Consider the following 19,789-nt stretch of genomic DNA (forward strand, 5'->3'; position numbering starts at 1 on the left):
CTGGTCTAAAGTAGTGCACTATATAGGGAATAGGGTTCCATAGGGCTCTGGTCAAAAGTAGTGCCCTATATAGGGAATAGGGTTCCATAGGGCTCTGGTCTAAAGTAGTGCACTATATAGGGAATAGGGTTGGACGCACAAAGGGTTTTGACGGATGAGGATTCTTTCAAGGGGCCTGGAGTAAGGGAAGAATTAGCTAAGCCTAATTTTACGACCTGCCTACGGATTTCTGGTTAAGATACAAAAGATAAAGACGCAGATCACAGTAGTTCCATGACCTAGCTACCTAAAATAAGATTGGATTTAGCTTCAACATTTCAGTAGTTCCATGACCTAGCTACCTAAAATAAGATTGGATTTAGCTTCAACATTTCAGTAGTTCCATGACCTAGCTACCTAAAGGAAGATAGGATTTAGCTTCAACATTTCAGTAGTTCCATGACCTAGCTACCTAAAGGAAGATAGGATTTAGCTTCAACATTTCAGTAGTTCCATGACCTAGCTACCTAAAGGAAGAATATGATATAGCTTCAACATTTCAGTAGTTCCATGACCTAGCTACCTAAAGGAAGAATATGGTATAGCTTCAACGTGACTAAAGATGCAATAGAACGAGCCTGTATGCCTGTCTGTTTCTACTCTCTTTTCATTGACAGAGAGTCATTCATTGCCCTGCCAAGCTGTCCATAAGGAGTTGGCAAGGGAACAGAAACAGACAGGCACTCGGGCTACAATAGAGCAAATAGTAAATCAAAACAAAATGTGTTCATTCAACTTTGTAGTGTTAGTGCTAGCTGGGGTACTCCGGACTGGGACAGTGTTCTTGCTGTATAACAATAAGCAAGCAGCAAGTCATTGGACCGCAGTAAGCTGAACTGAACTGCCCTTCTGAAAGCCACCAGCAGAGGGCGCTGTTACACAGTTGCTCTTTTGAACTCATGCCGGGTGAGGATTCCCCAGGGAAGAGCAATGCCATTGCTATGATGACAGACAGCTACATATGGTTTGCTACAGGGATACAGTAACCTGCTGTATGTACACATGATGTTGACAGGTCATTTGAAGCTACAGGTTTCCCTGGTAACATCGGCGTTCATGCCGCTTTCAAGTCTTTGCAGTCATTGGTCTCTGCTCCAGTTTCTAACTGCATTACTGAGTGACTGACATTGCATCACAGATTCCTCATTGACTTCCATTGCATCACAGATTCCTCTTTTCCTCATTGACTTCCGTAGTTTTTTTGGGGGGTTTAAATTTTAAAATGTTAAATTGCTTATTTGTTTAGACATTTAAGGCCAGATTCAGACTGGAAGTAAGTAGACTCCACACTGACTTAAGGAAATAAAACATGGACACAAGTCCATTTTAGTTTTTTTTTTAAACTTTAGTCTATATCAAATCAACTTATGTCAAGTCTAAATCGGGCCCATAAAGTACAGACCTGGTAAATGTTATTGCACACAACCTGGCTTTGCTTCACTTTGCTTCTCATACCATACCGTAGCTGTTTCTGGACTGCTTGCGTCAGTCGTAGCTGAGATTCCTGACGTCAATGAAGTCTGGAACATATTTAGTGTTCTGGTGAGTACATTTCTCTCAGTCAGGATGATAATTGAGTCTGGTAAAACACTCTCCTCTCACAGCTGTTTGTAACATAGTGAGGTCTGAATCAGCGTAGGACAGACACAGACATGCGTACAGACACAGTTGATCAGTTGAGTTTACTACTGGATAAGAAAATGTACCTTTTGTTGGGCTATAAATAACCCAACCACTCATCAAATTTTATTGGTCACGTACGCATATTTTGCAGATGTTATTGCGAGAGTAGCGAAATGCTTGTGTTCCTAGCTCCAACAGTGCAGTAGTATCTAACAATTCACAACAATACACAAATCTAAAAGTAAAATAATGGAATTAAGAAATATATAAATATTAGGATGAGCAATGTCAGAGTGGCATTGACTAAAATACAGTAGAATAGAATACAGTAAATACATATGAGATGAGTAAAGCAGTATGTAAACATTATTTCAACATTATTATAGTGGCCAGTGATTCCATGTCTATGTATATGGGGCAACAGCCTCTAAGGTGCAGGGTTGAGTAACCGGGTGGAAGCCGGCTAGGGATGGATATTTAACAGTCTGATGGCCTTGAGATAGAAGCTGTTTTTCAGTCTCTCGGTGCCAGCTTTGATGCACCTGTACTGACCTCGCCTTCTGGATGATAGCGGGGTGAACAGGCAGTGACTCGGGTGGTTGTTGTCCTTGATGATCTCTTTGACCTTCCTTTGACATCGGGTGGTGTAGGTGTCCTGGAGGGTAGGTAGTTTGCCTCCGGTGATGTGTTGGGCAGACCTCACTACCCTCTGGAGAGCCCTGCGGTTGTGGGCAGTGCAGTTGCCGTACCAGTCGGTGATTCAGCCCGACAGGATGCTCTCAATTGTGCATCTGTAAAAGTTTGTGAGGGTTTTAGAGGCCAAGCCAAATTTCTTCAGCCTCCTTTATTTACGAGGGAATGAGCAGGAAATATGGGAATCTGGCCACCAGAACTTCTGGAAAAACTGCATTCTGGGAAAGTTAATGGAATTTTGCAACCCTACTTGTATTCTTTGATCTCTAGTTTAATGAGAGTTTTGAGACGTCCTCAGGTCCTACTTTGATCTCTAGTTTAATGAGAGTTTTGAGACGTCCTCAGGTCCTACTTTAATCTCTAGTTTAATGAGAGTTTTGAGACGTCCTCAGGTCCTACTTTGATCTCTAGTTTAATGAGAGTTTTGAGACGTCCTCAGGTCCTACTTTAATCTCTAGTTTAATGAGAGTTTTGAGACGTCCTCAGGTCCTACTTTGATCTCTAGTTTAATGAGAGTTTTGAGACGTCCTCAGGTCCTACTTTGATCTCTAGTTTAATGAGAGTTTTGAGACGTCCTCAGGTCCTACTTTGATCTCTAGTTTAATGAGAGTTTTGAGACGTCCTCAGGTCCTACTTTGATCTCTAGTTTAATGAGAGTTTTGAGACGTCCTTAGGTCCTACTGTGAGCAATGCGTTCTTATGGGATTTACAGTGCCTTGAGAAATGATTCATACCCCTTGACCTATTCCACATTTTATTTTGTTACAGCCTGAATTCAAAATGGATTAAATATATTTTGTTTTCTCTTTACCTATCTGTACACAATACCCCGTTATGACAAAGTGAAAACATTTTTGAAAAATTATTGAAACTGAAATGTCCCATTTACATAAGTATTCACACACCTAAGTCAATACTTTGTAGGGTTGCATTTACCCATTATTATTTTCAAAAATCTTCAAGCTCTGACAAAATTGGTTGTTGATCATTGCTAGACAGACATTTTCATGTCTTGCCATAGATTTTCAAACCAATTTAAGTCAAAACTGTAACACGGCCACTCAGGAACATGCAGTGTCGTTTTGGTAAGCAACTCCAGTGTAGATTTAGCCTTGTGTTTTAGGTAGTTGACCTGCTGAAAGGTGAATTTGTCTTCCAGTGTCTGTTGGGAAGCAGACTGGACCATGTTTTCCTCCTGGATTTTACCTGTGCTTAGCTCTATTCCGTTTATTTTTATCCTAAAAAACACCCCTAGTCTTTGCCAATGTCAAGCATACCCATAACATGATGCAGCCACTGCCATGGTTGAAAATATGAAGAGTGGTACTCAGTGATGTGTCATGTTGGATTTGACCCAAACATAGCGCTTTGTATTCAGGACATAAAGTTAATTTCTTTGCCAAATGTTTTGCCGTTTTATTTTATGTGCCTTATTGAAAACAAGATGTATGTTTTGGAATGTTTTTCATTCTGTACAGGCTTCCTTCTTTTCCCTCTGTCATTTAGGTTAGTATTGTGGATTAACTACAATGTTGTTGATCCATCCTCAGTTTTTTGCTATCACAGCCATTAAACTATGTAACTGTTTTAAAGTCACCAATGGCTTCATGGTGAAATCCCTGAGTGGTTTCCTTCCTCTCCGGCAACTGAGTTAGGAAGGACGCCTGTATCTTTGTAGTGACTGGGTGTATTGATACACAATCCAACGTGTAATTAATAACGTCCCCATGCTCAAAGGGATATTCAATGTCTGCTTTTTTTTCTTCTACCAACAGGTGTGAGGCTGAATGTGGTTGAATCTATGTTTTGAAATGCACTGCTCGACTGAGGGACCTTACAGATAAATGTATGTGTTGGGTACAGTCATTCAAACATCATGTTAAACACTATTAATACACACAGAGTGAGTCCATGCAATTTATTATGTGACTTGTTAAGCAAATTTGTACTCCTAAACGTATTTAGGCTTTCCGTAAGGGGTTGAATACTTATTGACTTAAGACATTTCAGAATTTCTTATTTGTATTCATTTTGTTAACATTTCTGAAAACATAATTCCACTTTGACATGTTGGGGTATTGTGTGTAGATCAATGACACAACATCTCAATGTAATCCATTTTAAATTCAGGCTATAACACAACAACATGTGGAAACAGTCAAGGGGTGTAAATACTTTATGAAGGCGCTGTATAATGGTATAGAAGTTGTACCCTTCCTGACTACAGGGATATTCCTACTTAAAATGGTTTTCTCAGTGACCGTAGCTGTTTTCCTGTACAGTATACAACATACCAACACCCCTTATACATCAAACACAAGCCCCTCCACCAATCCTGACTTATTCTACCTCCATCAAACACAAGCCCCTCCACCCATCCTGACTTATTCTACCTCCATCAAACACAAGCCCCTCCACCCATCCTGACTTATTCTACCTCCATCAAACACAAGCCCCTCCACCCATCCTGACTTATTCTACCTCCATCAAACACAAGCCCCTCCACCAATCCTGACTTATTCTACCTCCATCAAACACAAGCCCCTCCACCAATCCTGACTTATTCTACCTCCATCAAACACAAGCCCCTCCACCAATCCTGACTTATTCTACCTCCATCAAACACAAGCCCCTCCACCCATCCTGACTTATTCTACCTCCATCAAACACAAGCCCCTCCACCCATCCTGACTTATTCTACCTCCATCAAACACAAGCCCCTCCACCAATCCTGACTTATTCTACCTCCAACAAACACAAGCCCCTCCACCAATCCTGACTTATTCTACCTCCATCAAACACAAGCCCCTCCACCAATCCTGACTTATTCTACCTCCATCAAACACAAGCCCCTCCACCCATCCTGACTTATTCTACCTCCATCAAACACAAGCCCCTCCACCAATCCTGACTTATTCTACCTCCATCAAACACAAGCCCCTCCACCAATCCTGACTTATTCTACCTCCATCAAACACAAGCCCCTCCACCAATCCTGACTTATTCTACCTCCATCAAACACAAGCCCCTCCACCAATCCTGACTTATTCTACCTCCATCAAACACAAGCCCCTCCACCAATCCTGACTTATTCTACCTCCATCAAACACAAGCCCCTCCACCAATCCTGACTTGTTCTACCTCCATCAAACACAAGCCCCTCCACCAATCCTGACTTATTCTACCTCCATCAAACACAAGCCCCTCCACCAATCCTGACTTATTCTACCTCCATCAAACACAAGCCCCTCCACCAATCCTGACTTATTCTACCTCCATCAAACACAAGCCCCTCCACCAATCCTGACTTATTCTACCTCCATCAAACACAAGCCCCTCCACCAATCCTGACTTATTCTACCTCCATCAAACACAAGCCCCTCCACCAATCCTGACTTATTCTACCTCCATCAAACACAAGCCCCTCCACCAATCCTGACTTATTCTACCTCCATCAAATATGATGGTATGTTTTTGAGTCAAATGGCTGAAATTCCTTTACGAGATACGAAGAGAGAGAGACTGACTTTCCCACGATTGTTGCTGCCTGCCTGCATTCATTCTTTATCATACATTCCCTGGGGGGGCTCTGAGAGAGGGAGAGAGAGAAGTAGAGAGAGAGGAGAGAGAATGGGAGAGAGAGCGAGAGCATGCCTGTCTTGCCTCTGTCCCGCCGTGTCCCACTTCCAGCTTCAGCCCTATGTCCCCCTGTCTGACCATCTGTCTGACGGGAAGGTCTCATTGTTCACGGGGCTGATGGCGTAGATGTCTGGGGGGGGGGGGGGGGGGGGGGGGGTGCTTGTGCTCCTCTGGTCCTCCAGACACCGGCCTCAGGACTCTGGAATGTTGCAGAGACAGAGGGGCATGTGCAGCGGGGGGGGGCTGTGGGGGCTGAGGGGGACTGGGCTTGTGAAACGCTGCCAGACTGACTGACAGGCCAGGAGAAAAACGTGCTCTTTCTTTCTTTCTCCCTATCTCCTTCCTCCCTCTCTCTCTTTTTACTCTCTCTCGCTCTCGTCTAACGAAGGATGTAGCTCAGCAGCCATGTAGTCATCACAGCATCACAGCTGTTATAGGCTGGCTGGCTGCCCCATCACCAGTGACTTGGTCTGGTGACTAACCTCATCTGTCTGCCTGTGTAGACTGGGTTCTTCTCCACCTCTACTGTGTAGATTGGGACCTTCTCCAGACCTACTGTGTAGACTGGGTCCTTCTCCACCTCTGCTGTGTTGACTGGGTCCTTCTCCAGACTGTTGACTGGGTCCTTCTCCAGTCTTACTGTGTAGACTGGGCGTTCTCCAGTCCTACTGTGTAGACTGGGTCCTTCTCCAGTCCTACTGTGTAGACTGGGACCTTCTCCAGTCCTACTGTGTTGACTGGGTCCTTCTCCAGTCCTACTGTGTTGACTGGGTCCTTCTCCAGTCCTACTGTGTAGACTGGGTCCTTCTCCAGTCCTACTGTGTTGATCAGGTCCTTCTCCAGTCCTACTGTGTTGACTGGGTCCTTCTCCAGTCCTACTGTGTTGACTGGGTCCTTCTCCAGTCCTACTGTGTTGACTGGGTCTTTCTCCAGTCCTACTGTGTTGCCTGGGTCCTTCTCCACCTCTGCTGTGTTGACTGGGTCCTTCTCCAGACTGTTGACTGGGTCCTTCTCCAGTCTTACTGTGTAGACTGGGCGTTCTCCAGTCCTACTGTGTAGACTGGGTCCTTCTCCAGTCCTACTGTGTAGACTGGGACCTTCTCCAGTCCTACTGTGTTGACTGGGTCCTTCTCCAGTCCTACTGTGTTGACTGGGTCCTTCTCCAGTCCTACTGTGTAGACTGGGTCCTTCTCCAGTCCTACTGTGTTGATCAGGTCCTTCTCCAGTCCTACTGTGTTGACTGGGTCCTTCTCCAGTCCTACTGTGTTGACTGGGTCCTTCTCCAGTCCTACTGTGTTGACTGGGTCTTTCTCCAGTCCTACTGTGTTGCCTGGGTCCTTCTCCACCTCTGCTGTGTTGACTGGGTCCTTCTCCAGACTGTTGACTGGGTCCTTCTCCAGTCTTACTGTGTAGACTGGGCGTTCTCCAGTCCTACAGTGTAGACTGGGTCCTTCTCCAGTCCTACTGTGTAGACTGGGACCTTCTCCAGTCTTACTGTGTAGACTGGGCGTTCTCCAGTCCTACTGTGTAGACTGGGTCCTTCTCCAGTCCTACTGTGTAGACTGGGACCTTCTCCAGTCCTACTGTGTTGACTGGGTCCTTCTCCAGTCCTACTGTGTTGACTGGGTCCTTCTCCAGTCCTACTGTGTTGACTGGGTCCTTCTCCAGTCCTACTGTGTAGACTGGGTCCTTCTCCAGTCCTACTGTGTTGATCAGGTCCTTCTCCAGTCCTACTGTGTTGACTGGGTCCTTCTCCAGTCCTACTGTGTTGACTGGGTCCTTCTCCAGTCCTACTGTGTTGACTGGGTCTTTCTCCAGTCCTACTGTGTTGCCTGGGTCCTTCTCCACCTCTGCTGTGTTGACTGGGTCCTTCTCCAGACTGTTGACTGGGTCCTTCTCCAGTCTTACTGTGTAGACTGGGCGTTCTCCAGTCCTACTGTGTAGACTGGGTCCTTCTCCAGTCCTACTGTGTAGACTGGGACCTTCTCCAGTCCTACTGTGTTGACTGGGTCCTTCTCCAGTCCTACTGTGTTGACTGGGTCCTTCTCCAGTCCTACTGTGTTGACTGGGTCCTTCTCCAGTCCTACTGTGTTGATCAGGTCCTTCTCCAGTCCTACTGTGTTGACTGGGTCCTTCTCCAGTCCTACTGTGTTGCCTGGGTCCTTCTCCACCTCTGCTGTGTTGACTGGGTCCTTCTCCAGACTGTTGACTGGGTCCTTCTCCAGTCTTACTGTGTAGACTGGGCGTTCTCCAGTCCTACTGTGTAGACTGGGTCCTTCTCCAGTCCTACTGTGTAGACTGGGACCTTCTCCAGTCCTACTGTGTTGACTGGGTCCTTCTCCAGTCCTACTGTGTTGACTGGGTCCTTCTCCAGTCCTACTGTGTTGATCAGGTCCTTCTCCAGTCCTACTGTGTTGACTGGGTCCTTCTCCAGTCCTACTGTGTTGACTGGGTCCTTCTCCAGTCCTACTGTGTTGACTGGGTCTTTCTCCAGTCCTACTGTGTTGCCTGGGTCCTTCTCCACCTCTGCTGTGTTGACTGGGTCCTTCTCCAGACTGTTGACTGGGTCCTTCTCCAGTCTTACTGTGTAGACTGGGCGTTCTCCAGTCCTACTGTGTAGACTGGGTCCTTCTCCAGTCCTACTGTGTAGACTGGGACCTTCTCCAGTCCTACTGTGTTGACTGGGTCCTTCTCCAGTCCTACTGTGTTGACTGGGTCCTTCTCCAGTCCTACTGTGTTGACTGGGTCCTTCTCCAGTCCTACTGTGTTGATCAGGTCCTTCTCCAGTCCTACTGTGTTGACTGGGTCCTTCTCCAGTCCTACTGTGTTGACTGGGTCCTTCTCCAGTCCTACTGTGTTGACTGGGTCCTTCTCCAGTCCTACTGTGTTGACTGGGTCCTTCTCCAGTCCTACTGTGTTGACTGGGTCCTTCTCCAGTCCTACTGTGTTGACTGGGTCCTTCTCCAGTCCTACTGTGTTGACTGGGTCCTTCTCCAGTCCTACTGTGTTGACTGGGTCCTTCTCCAGTCCTACTGTGTTGACTGGGTCCTTCTCCAGTCCTACTGTGTTGACTGGGTCCTTCTCCAGACTGTTGACTGGGTCCTTCTCCAGACTGTTGACTGGGTCCTTCTCCACCTCTACTGTGTTGACTGGGTCCTTCTCCAGTCCTACTGTGTAGACTGGGTCCTTCTCCAGTCCTACTGTTTTGACTGGGTCCTTCTCCACCTCTACTGTGTTGACTGGGTCCTTCTCCAGACTGTTGACTGGGTCCTTCTCCAGTCCTACTGTGTAGACTGGGTCCTTCTCCAGTCCTACTGTGTAGACTGGGTCCTTCTCCAGTCCTACTGTGTAGACTGGGGCCTTCTCCAGTCCTACTGTGTAGACTGGGTCCTTCTCCAGTCCTACTGTGTAGACTGGGTCCTTCTCCAGTCCTACTGTGTTGACTGGGTCCTTCTCCAGTCCTACTGTGTTGACTGGGTCATTCTCCAGACTGTTGAATGGGACCTTCTCCAGACTGTGTTGACTGGGACCTTCTCCAGACTGTTGACTGGGACCTTCTCCAGACTGTTGACTGTGTCCTCCAGATGGGATCCAGTCAACACAGTAGGACTGATTTCAAGCATACAGCGGCAAGAAAAAGTATGTGAACCCTTTGGAATTGCCTGGATTTCTACATAAATTGGTCATAAAATTGTATCTGATTTTCATCTAAGTCATAACAATAGACAAACACAGTCTGCTTATTAAACTAATAACACACAAATTATTCATTTTCTTGTCTATATTGAATACATCATTTAAACATTCATAGTGTAGGTTGGAAAAAGTATGTGAACCCCCTAGGCTAATGACCTCTCCAAAAGCTCATTGGAGTCAGGAGTCAGCTGACCTGGAGTCCCATCAATGAGACAATCAATCTCCTTTCCCCTGGTTTCTCCGAGTCGTGGCTGAATGATGACATGAATAACATACAGCTGGCGGGTTATACTGTTGTGTCATCGGCAAACTTAATGATGGTGTTGGAGTCGTGCTTGGCCACACAGTCGTGGGTGAACAGGGAGTACAGGAGGGGACTGAGCACGCACCCCTGAGGGGCCCCCGTGTTGAGGATCAGCGTGGCAGATGTGTTGTTACCGACCCTTACCACCTGGGCCGGCCCGTCAGGAAGTCCAGGATCCAGTTGCAGAGGGAGGTGTTTAGTCCCAGGGTCCTTAGCTTAGTGATGAGCTTTGAGGGCACTATGGTGTTGAACGTTGAGATATAGTAAATTAACAACGTTCTCACATAGGTGTTCCTTTTGTCCAGGTGGGAAAGGGCAGTGTGGAGTGTGATTGAGATTGCATCATGTCACGATCGTCGTAATGAGCGGACCAAGGCGCAGCGTGAGTATAGTTCCACATATTTTTTATCTCCGTGAAACAAACAAAGCAATAAAGAAACAAGTGAAGAAACAAGTGAAGTCATGACGTGCACACAGGCTACTAAACACAAACAATATCCCACAAAACACAGGTGGGGAAATGGCTACCTAAATATGATCCCCAATCAGAGGCAACGATAAACAGCTGCCTCTAATTGGGAACCATATTAGCACCAACATAGAAATAGACATACTAGAACACCCCCTAGTCACGCCCTGACCTACTAGGACTACAATGGCTCTCTATGGTCAGGGCGTGACACATCATCTGTGGATCTGTTGGGGCGGTATGCAAATTGGAGTGGGTCTAGAGTTTCTGGGATGATGGTGTTGATGTCAGCCATGACCAGCCTTTCAAAGCACCTCATGGCTACCGACGTGAGTGCTACGGGGCGGTAATCATTTAGGCAGGTTACCTTCGCTTTCTAGGGCACAGGGACTACGGTGGTCTGTTTGAAACATGTAGGTATATATTATTTTTAATTTAAAAACACTTTTTTTACCCCTCTTCGGAGGACAAATATCTCAGTATTTTGCTACATTTTACATACACATTTTACATACATGGTACTTTTCCATAAAGCAGTCACATAACAATAATACATTACCAAACACAAGCTCTTTAATCCATATATTTTTCAATTGTGCTGTGATGTTTTACAAAATTATTATTAATATTATTATATAATCCACAGATTGTGAGCTAAAGATGAAAACCTTTCCTCTGAGTGTTAATATATTATTTATTGACTGACTGGTTTTCCAGATCACCCAACACTGCTTTTGGTAAGGTTCATTTGAAGTGAATGTTGTGATTTTTTTAACCATTCCTGAACCTGTGACCAGAAACAAACTACATACCATGTTCTATTGATTCTGTCTCTTCGCAAACAAAATCTACAGAGCTGAGATTGTTGTATTGTTGCCCCATATATACAGCATTCTGTTTGTGGCAAGAATTTTATATCATAATTTAAATTGAAAAACTCTTTAATCAAGTTTTTGTACCAGTTCATAAACCATGTGCCATGTAATTGGTACATCGAAAATCTCCTCCCATTTCTTTTGCAACCTGCACAGCGCAGCTGTCAACATTTTTGTCCTCAAATGAAACTGGTATATTTTTCTATTTATGCCAGTTCCTTTCAGCCAAATTGTACCTTTAGTATATGGCAGACAAACAAGTTTCCTACCTTCTCCCTTTTCCATTTGGCGCCTCCAGTTTTGTGGTTGTGCTGCAATCAGTTGGTTGTAGATTTGGATTGAGCAGATATTCCCATATATTTTCAGTAACTGCGTACGACACATAACTCCTCCGTTTCTATTCATAATATCATGAATAAACATAATACGATTGTTTTTAACCTTTTTTCCATAAAAAAATGTTTTTTTTTGTTAATCTGTAACATTTGTTGTAATATTTGTTCTATCATTTTTTGGAGTATAAATCTGAAATTGTAACCAACTTTGTATGACTTGTATAAGAAAGTGTGATACTTTAAACAAAATTTCATTTTCAATGAGTGGGAAATGAGAAGTTGTAATCTGTATAAAGGCAAAAAGGCATTTTTTAAACAAAGGATGAGCCTTTCTTAATAATCTACTGGAGAACCATTTTGGGTTTAAGTATAACTTATGTATAAGTGAGGCTTTGAGTGAGAGGTTTAAAGCTTTAATATTTAATAATTTTAGCCCCCCAATCTCATATTCATTATATAAATAGGAATGTTTAATTTTGTCTTGCTTAGCATTCCAGATAGTAAAAATGTTTTTTTTGCTCATATGATTTAAAAAATGAGTAATCTGGAGTAGGCAGTGCCATTAGTAAGTTAACTGTTATAGGACCAAAGAGTTAATCAATGTGATTTTTACACATAGACAAATATTTACCTCTCCATGGTTGCAGAATCTTATCTATTTTTGCTAAATTTCTATTGAAATTAATTGTGGTAAGTTCATTTATATTTTTTGAGATGTGAATACCAAGTATGTCTACTTCACCATCCGCCCATTTTATTGGCAAACTATAAGGTAGTGTAAACACAGAATTTTTAAAAGATCCAATACGTAATATGGTACCCATGTCATAATTAGGTTTTAATCCAGAGAGTTTTGTGCCCCGCGGTTTTGTGAATGTTGACCTGCTTAAAGGTATTGCTCACATCGGCTACGGAGAGCGTGATCACACAGTCGTCTGGAACAGCTGGTGCTCTCATGCATGCTTCAGTGTTGCTTGCCTCGAAGTGAGCATAAAAGGCCTTTAGCTCGTCTGGTAGGCTCGCGTCACTGGGCAGCTCTCGGCTGTGTTTCCCTTTGGAGTCCGTAATAGTTTTCAAGCCCTGCCACATCCGACAAGCGTCAGAGCCGGTGTAGTAGGATTCAATCTTAGTCCTGTATTGACACTTTGTCTATTTGATGGTTCATCTGAGGGCATAGCGGTATTTCTTATAAGCGTCCGGATTAGTGTCCCACTCCTTGAAAGTCCCACTCCTAGCATTTAGCTTGGTGCTGATGTTGCCTGTAATCCATGGCTTCAGGTTGGGAAATGTATGTACGGTCACTGTGGGGACGACATAGTCGATCCACTTATTGATGAAGCCGGTGACTGACGTGGTATACTCCTCAATGCCATTGGATGAATCCCGGAACATATTCCAGTCTGTGCTACAAAACAGTCCTGTAGCGTCATCTGACCAGTACTGTATTGAGCGAGTCACTGGTACTTCCTGCTTTTATTTTTGCTTGTAAGCAGGAATCAGATGGATAGAAGTATTGTCAGATTTTCCAAATGGAGGGTGAAGGAGGGCTTTGTATGAGTCTCTGTGTGTGGAGTAAAGGTGGTCTTGAGTTGTTTTTCCTCTGGTTGGACGTGACATGCTGGTAGAAATTATGTCAAACGGATTGAAGTTTGTCTGCGTTAAAGTCCCCGGCCACTAGGAGCGCTGCCTCTGGATGAGCATTCTCTTGTTTGTTTATGGCCTTATACAGCCTGAGTTGAGTGGAATGTTGCAACTCTACTTCAACATTCGATCTAGAAACCTTTCGGGTTACTACCCCAACGCTCTAACCACTAGGCTACCTGCCGTCCCTACACTCTAACCACTAGGTTACCTGCCGTCCCTACACTCTAACCACTAGGCTACCTGCCGCCCCATTTAACTTATACAGTCATTCTAATTCACATTTAACATGTACATTTTAGTAATTTAGGGGGTTTCCCGAGTAGAAACTCAGTAAGTCCTTGTGATCAGTGTGAAACAAAGCATTCCAACCATCTAATTTATCTTTAGGTTTGACGCTTGAGTCACTCTGTTCCTGCTGTCTTTATGACCCCTTCATTATACTGTTCGTTAAGTGGTCAGTGTTTAAGAAGATCACAGGGGCAGCTAGACTCGTCACCTGTAGAGAGAGATCACTCATTTTTACATTATTTTTGTCATTTAGCCGACGCTGTTATCCAGAGTGACTTACAGTTGGTGCATTTATCTCCATAAGATAGCTATGTGGGACAACCACATATCACAGTCATAGTAAGTACACTCATCTACAGATAGCTATGTGGGACAACCACATATCACAGTCATAGTAAGTACACTTTTCTTCAATAAAGTAAAAGACAGAGCTAGTAAAGTCCGCGGGGGGGGGGGGTTCAGACGTTTTCGGAAGATGGGCAGGGACTTCGCTGTCCTGTCCTGATGTTAGGGAGAAGCTCGTTCCACCATCGGGGTGCCAGGACAGAGAAGAGCTTTGACTGGGCTGAGCGGGAGCTTTGACTGGGCTGAGCGGGAGCTTTGACTGGGCTGAGCGGGAGCTTTGACTGGGCTGAGCGGGAGCTTTGACTGGGCTGAGCGGGAGCTTTGACCGGGCTGAGCTAGAGGGCCAAGAGACCAGAGGTGGCAGACTGAGGTGCTCGGGTTGAGGATGTTGGGTTTGAGCATAGCCTAAAGGTAGGGAGTGATTCCTACCTGCTCCGCTTCCTGTGTGAGGAAGAGTTGTACTCTACGAATGTTGTAGAGCATGAACATGCAGGAGCTAGTCACTGATTTGATGTTTCCGTTGAACGAGGTGGTTTTGTCCAGGGTCACGCCAAGGTTCTTAGCACTCTGGGAGGGGGGGACACCGTGGAGTTGTCAAACGTGATGGAGAGGTCTTGGAGCGGGAAGGCCTTCCCGGGGAGGAAAAGCAGCTCGGTCTTGTCAAGGTTATTCCCTTTGATTCTTGGGATGTGTTGAGAAACAACAATCTCTCTCTGTCATTCCTCCATCTGGTTCCCACCATAGTGGTTCTATATGTACTGGTCTGGTTCCCACAGCCTTGTCATTCCTTATCAGTTAGACATTATATCTCCTGTTTCTAGCCGGGAAATACAAAAGAGAAAGACAGACCCTCCCTCGATGGCCGCCATGATGGAGGTTGACCGTAACAATCCCCTTCCTCCTGTACCTCTGGGAAGTTATATATTATTTTTGGTGTATTGAGATAGGCCCCCGATTCCCTTTTTTTATGCACTTTTTTTTCTGACCTTGAACTTGAAGGTGTGGAGGAGGCGTGTCTACAGATACACCGTATTAATGAAGGTGTGGAGGAGGCGTGTCTACAGATATACCATATTAATGAAGGTGTGGAGGAGGCGTGTCTACAGATATACCATATTAATGAAGGTGTGGTGGAGGTGTGTCTACAGATAACACCATATTAATGAAGGTGTGGAGGAGGCGTGTCTACAGATACACCGTATTAATGAAGGTGTGGAGGAGGCGTGTCTACAGATATACCATATTAATGAAGGTGTGGAGGAGGCGTGTCTACAGATATACCATATTAATGAAGGTGTGGTGGAGGTGTGTCTACAGATAACACCATATTAATGAAGGTGTGGAGGAGGCGTGTCTACAGATACACCGTATTAATGAAGGTGTGGAGGAGGCGTGTCTACAGATATACCATATTAATGAAGGTGTGGTGGAGGTGTGTCTACAGATAACACCATATTAATGAAGGTGTGGAGGAGGCGTGTCTACAGATATACCATATTAATGAAGGTGTGGTGGAGGCGTGTCTACAGATACACCATATTAATGAAGGTGTGGAGGAGGTGTGTCTACAGATAACACCATATTAATGAAGGTGTGGAGGAGGCGTGTCTACAGATATACCATATTAATGAAGGTGTGGAGGAGGCGTGTCTACAGATACACCATATTAATGAAGGTGTGGAGGAGGCGTGTCTACAGATACACCGTATTAATGAAGGTGTGGTGGAGGCGTGTCTACAGATACACCATATTAATGAAGGTGTGGAGGAGGCGTGTCTACAGATACACCGTATTAATGAAGGTGTGGAGGAGGCGTGTCTACAGATACACCATATTAATGAAGGTGTGGAGGAGGCGTGTCTACAGATACACCATATTAATGAAGGTGTGGTGGAGGCGTGTCTACAGATACACCATATTAATGAAGGTGTGGAGGAGGCGTGTCTACAGATATACCATATTAATGAAGGTGTGGTGGAGGCGTGTCTACAGATACACCATATTAATGAAGGTGTGGAGGAGGCGTGTCTACAGATACACCATATTAATGAAGGTGTGGAGGAGGCGTGTCTACAGATACACCATATTAATGAAGGTGTGGAGGAGGCGTGTCTACAGATATACCATATTAATGAAGGTGTGGAGGAGGCGTGTCTACAGATACACCATATTAATGAAGGTGTGGAGGAGGCGTGTCTACAGATACACCATATTAATGAAGGTGTGGAGGAGGCGTGTCTACAGATACACCATATTAATGAAGGTGTGGAGGAGGCGTGTCTACAGATACACCGTATTAATGAAGGTGTGGAGGAGGCGTGTCTACAGATACACCGTATTAATGAAGGTGTGGAGGAGGCGTGTCTACAGATACACCATATTAATGAAGGTGTGGAGGAGGCGTGTCTACAGATACACCGTATTAATGAAGGTGTGGAGGAGGCGTGTCTACAGATACACCGTATTAATGAAGGTGTGGAGGCGTGTCTACAGATACACCATATTAATGAAGGTGTGGAGGAGGCGTGTCTACAGATACACCGTATTAATGAAGGTGTGGAGGAGGCGTGTCTACAGATACACCGTATTAATGAAGGTGTGGAGGAGGCGTGTCTACAGATACACCGTATTCTGACCTTGACTTAATTACCTCATAAATCCACCACCTTTACAAACCAGGAAACCATGAATAAGGTATTCATGAGGTATTCACGAGCAAACCTAAATCCACCACCTTTACATGTGAGGAAATCAATGTCGAGCGAACCTGCTTGTTCCAAGTGGGAAAAGCATCTGATTTCTTTCTTTTATTTATTTATTTACTTTCGTTATTCCAATAGAAATAACAGCATTCTCCATGCTCTGTCGTTTATAAATGGAATAGAGTTTATTGATAAGAGCTAAATGAGTAATCCGTTTGTAGAAGGGGATTGTAAAATACACATAGGAATTGTTTTTGTAACGTAGACGCAGGGAGTCAGGAAGCAGGTGCAGTTAGTGAGTTTAATAATTAATGATCGTAGAACGATACAAAACATACGTCTGAAAAGGAAAAATAAACAATACTGCCTGATGCGTGATAACAGAAGACTAATTATCTATTATAAATATATAAATGGTAAGTAATCAAGGGAGCAATGAAATCCAGGTGTGCCTGATGATGTGACGCAGGTGTGCGTGAAGATGGGTTGCCAGGTGTGCGTAAAGATGGGTTGCCAGGTGTGCGTAAAGATGGGTTGCCAGGTGTGCGTAAAGATGGGTTGCCAGGTGTGCGTAAAGATGGGTTGCCAGGTGTGCGTAAAGATGGGTTGCCAGGTGTGCGTAAAGATGGGTTGCCAGGTGTGCGTAAAGATGGGTTGCCAGGACTGGTGGTTAGTAGACCGGTGACGTTGAGGGCCGGAGCGGGGGCTCAGGAGTAGACGTGACAGTTTTAGATAATTTTTCCTTATGATCCCTGGAGACTAATGTAAAACCAGCCATATTGAAGCAAATTGAAAATCATATCAACATGACGTATATAATATATATATATATATATATGTTATATCTTCTTTTCCACAGTGAGATAGGCTATAAATAGCTGGGCCTTTATTCCGAATTTGAACTGTGTGACCTCATCATTTGCGTTGATGAAATAGCCCCAGGCTACAGGCTTCAGTATGGCTGAACCTGCCCAGATGATGTATACGCTGTAGAATGGTTTCATTGTAGCTTGTGCCTGGGCTTTTCTCTCTTTTATTTTACAATTTGTATCGTGTTAAATATGAGCTACTATCGGGAGCCACCGTCAGTAATACCCACATAGATTTATAACGAACAATTTAGTGTTTCGTTTTCTTCAACTTCTAGCCTACGTTTTGTACGGTTCCTTTCCGGTTACCTTTCGTTTTTCGTCTCGTCTGTGTAGTTGTTCTTTCCTCTGTCTCGTCTGTGTAGTTGTTCCTGAAAGTCACTAGCATTAGTGGATCATATCAGGCTAACGTTGTGTAGTAATTTGAGACATGCAGGCCTATATTTGAATCATTATAGAACTCAGACCGCACTCAGCAGGTTAAACCTTATTATTATCTATCCTGATGCCTAGTCACTTTACCCTGCCTTCATGTACATATCTACCTCAAATACCTTATTATTATCTATCCTGATGCCTGGTCACTTTACCCTGCCTTCATGTACATATCTACCTCAAATACCTTATTATTATCTATCCTGATGCCTAGTCACTTTACCCTGCCTTCATGTACATATCTACCTCAAATAGCTTATTATTATCTATCCTGATGGCTAGTCACTTTACCCTGCCTTCATGTACATATCTACCTCAAATACCTTATTATTATCTATCCTGATGGCTAGTCACTTTACCCTGCCTTCATGTACATATCTACCTCAAATACCTTATTATTATCTATCCTGATGGCTAGTCACTTTACCCTGCCTTCATGTACATATCTACCTCAAATAGCTTATTATTATCTATCCTGATGTCTAGTCACTTTACCCTGCCTTCATGTACATATCTACCTCAAATACCTTATTATTATCTATCCTGATGCCTAGTCACTTTACCCTGCCTTCATGTACATATCTACCTCAAATACCTTATTATTATCTATCCTGATGCCTAGTCACTTTACCCTGCCTTCATGTACATATCTACCTCAAATACCTTATTATTATCTATCCTGATGACTAGTCACTTTACCCTGCCTTCATGTACATATCTACCCCAAATACCTTATTATTATCTATCCTGATGTCTAGTCACTTTACCCTGCCTTCATGTACATATCTACCTCAAATACCTTATTATTATCTATCCTGATGCCAAGTCACTTTACCCTGCCTTCATGTACATATCTACCTCAAATACCTTATTATTATCTATCCTGATGTCTAGTCACTTTACCCTGCCTTCATGTACATATCTACCTCAAATACCTTATTATTATCTATCCTGATGCCTAGTCACTTTACCCTGCCTTCATGTACATATCTACCTCAAATACCTTATTATCTATCCTGATGCCTAGTCACTTTACCCTGCCTTCATGTACATATCTACCCCAAATACCTCGTACCTCTGCACATTGATCTGGTACTGGTACTTCCTGTATATAACTCCACATTGATCTGGTACTTCCTGTATATAACTCCACAGTGATCTGGTACTGGTACTTCCTGTATATAGCTCCACATTGATCTGGTACTCTCTGTATATTTATCCACATTGATCTGGTACTACCTGTATATAGCTCCACATTGATCTGATACTGGTACTTCCTGTATATAGCTACACATTGATCTGGTACTGGTACTCCCTGTATATAGCTCCACATTGATCTGGTACTCCCTGTATATAGCTCCACATTGATCTGGTACTGCTACTCCCTGTATATAGCTCCACATTGATCTGGTACTGGTACTCCCTGTATATAGCTCCACATTGATCTGGTACTGGTACTTCCTCCACATTGATCTGGTACTGGTACTTCCTGTATATAGCTCCATTCTTGTGTATTTTATTTCATTCCTCTTGTGTTAGTTACTATTTTATTTTGTATTATTATTTTTAAACTCTCCATCGTTAGGAAAGTCTCTCTCTCTCTCAATATTTGTGTGGAAAGGAATGTGGATATTCTGGTTTCTGCTCATAACAGAGGGAGTTTCACTGTCTTTCTGTGAATGTGGATATTGAACACGTTAATAAAGGCCTGTACATTGATAAACCACTTAAAAATATACTGAAAGTCCACAAATTCAGGCAGCTGTATTATCTTCAAGGACAAGAAAACTGACATCAAGTATCTAACCATGTCATTGACCAAGGTTGTGCAGC

The sequence above is a fragment of the Salvelinus namaycush genome, chromosome 9 (genome assembly GCF_016432855.1).
Source record: "Salvelinus namaycush isolate Seneca chromosome 9, SaNama_1.0, whole genome shotgun sequence".
NCBI lineage: Eukaryota > Metazoa > Chordata > Actinopteri > Salmoniformes > Salmonidae > Salvelinus > Salvelinus namaycush.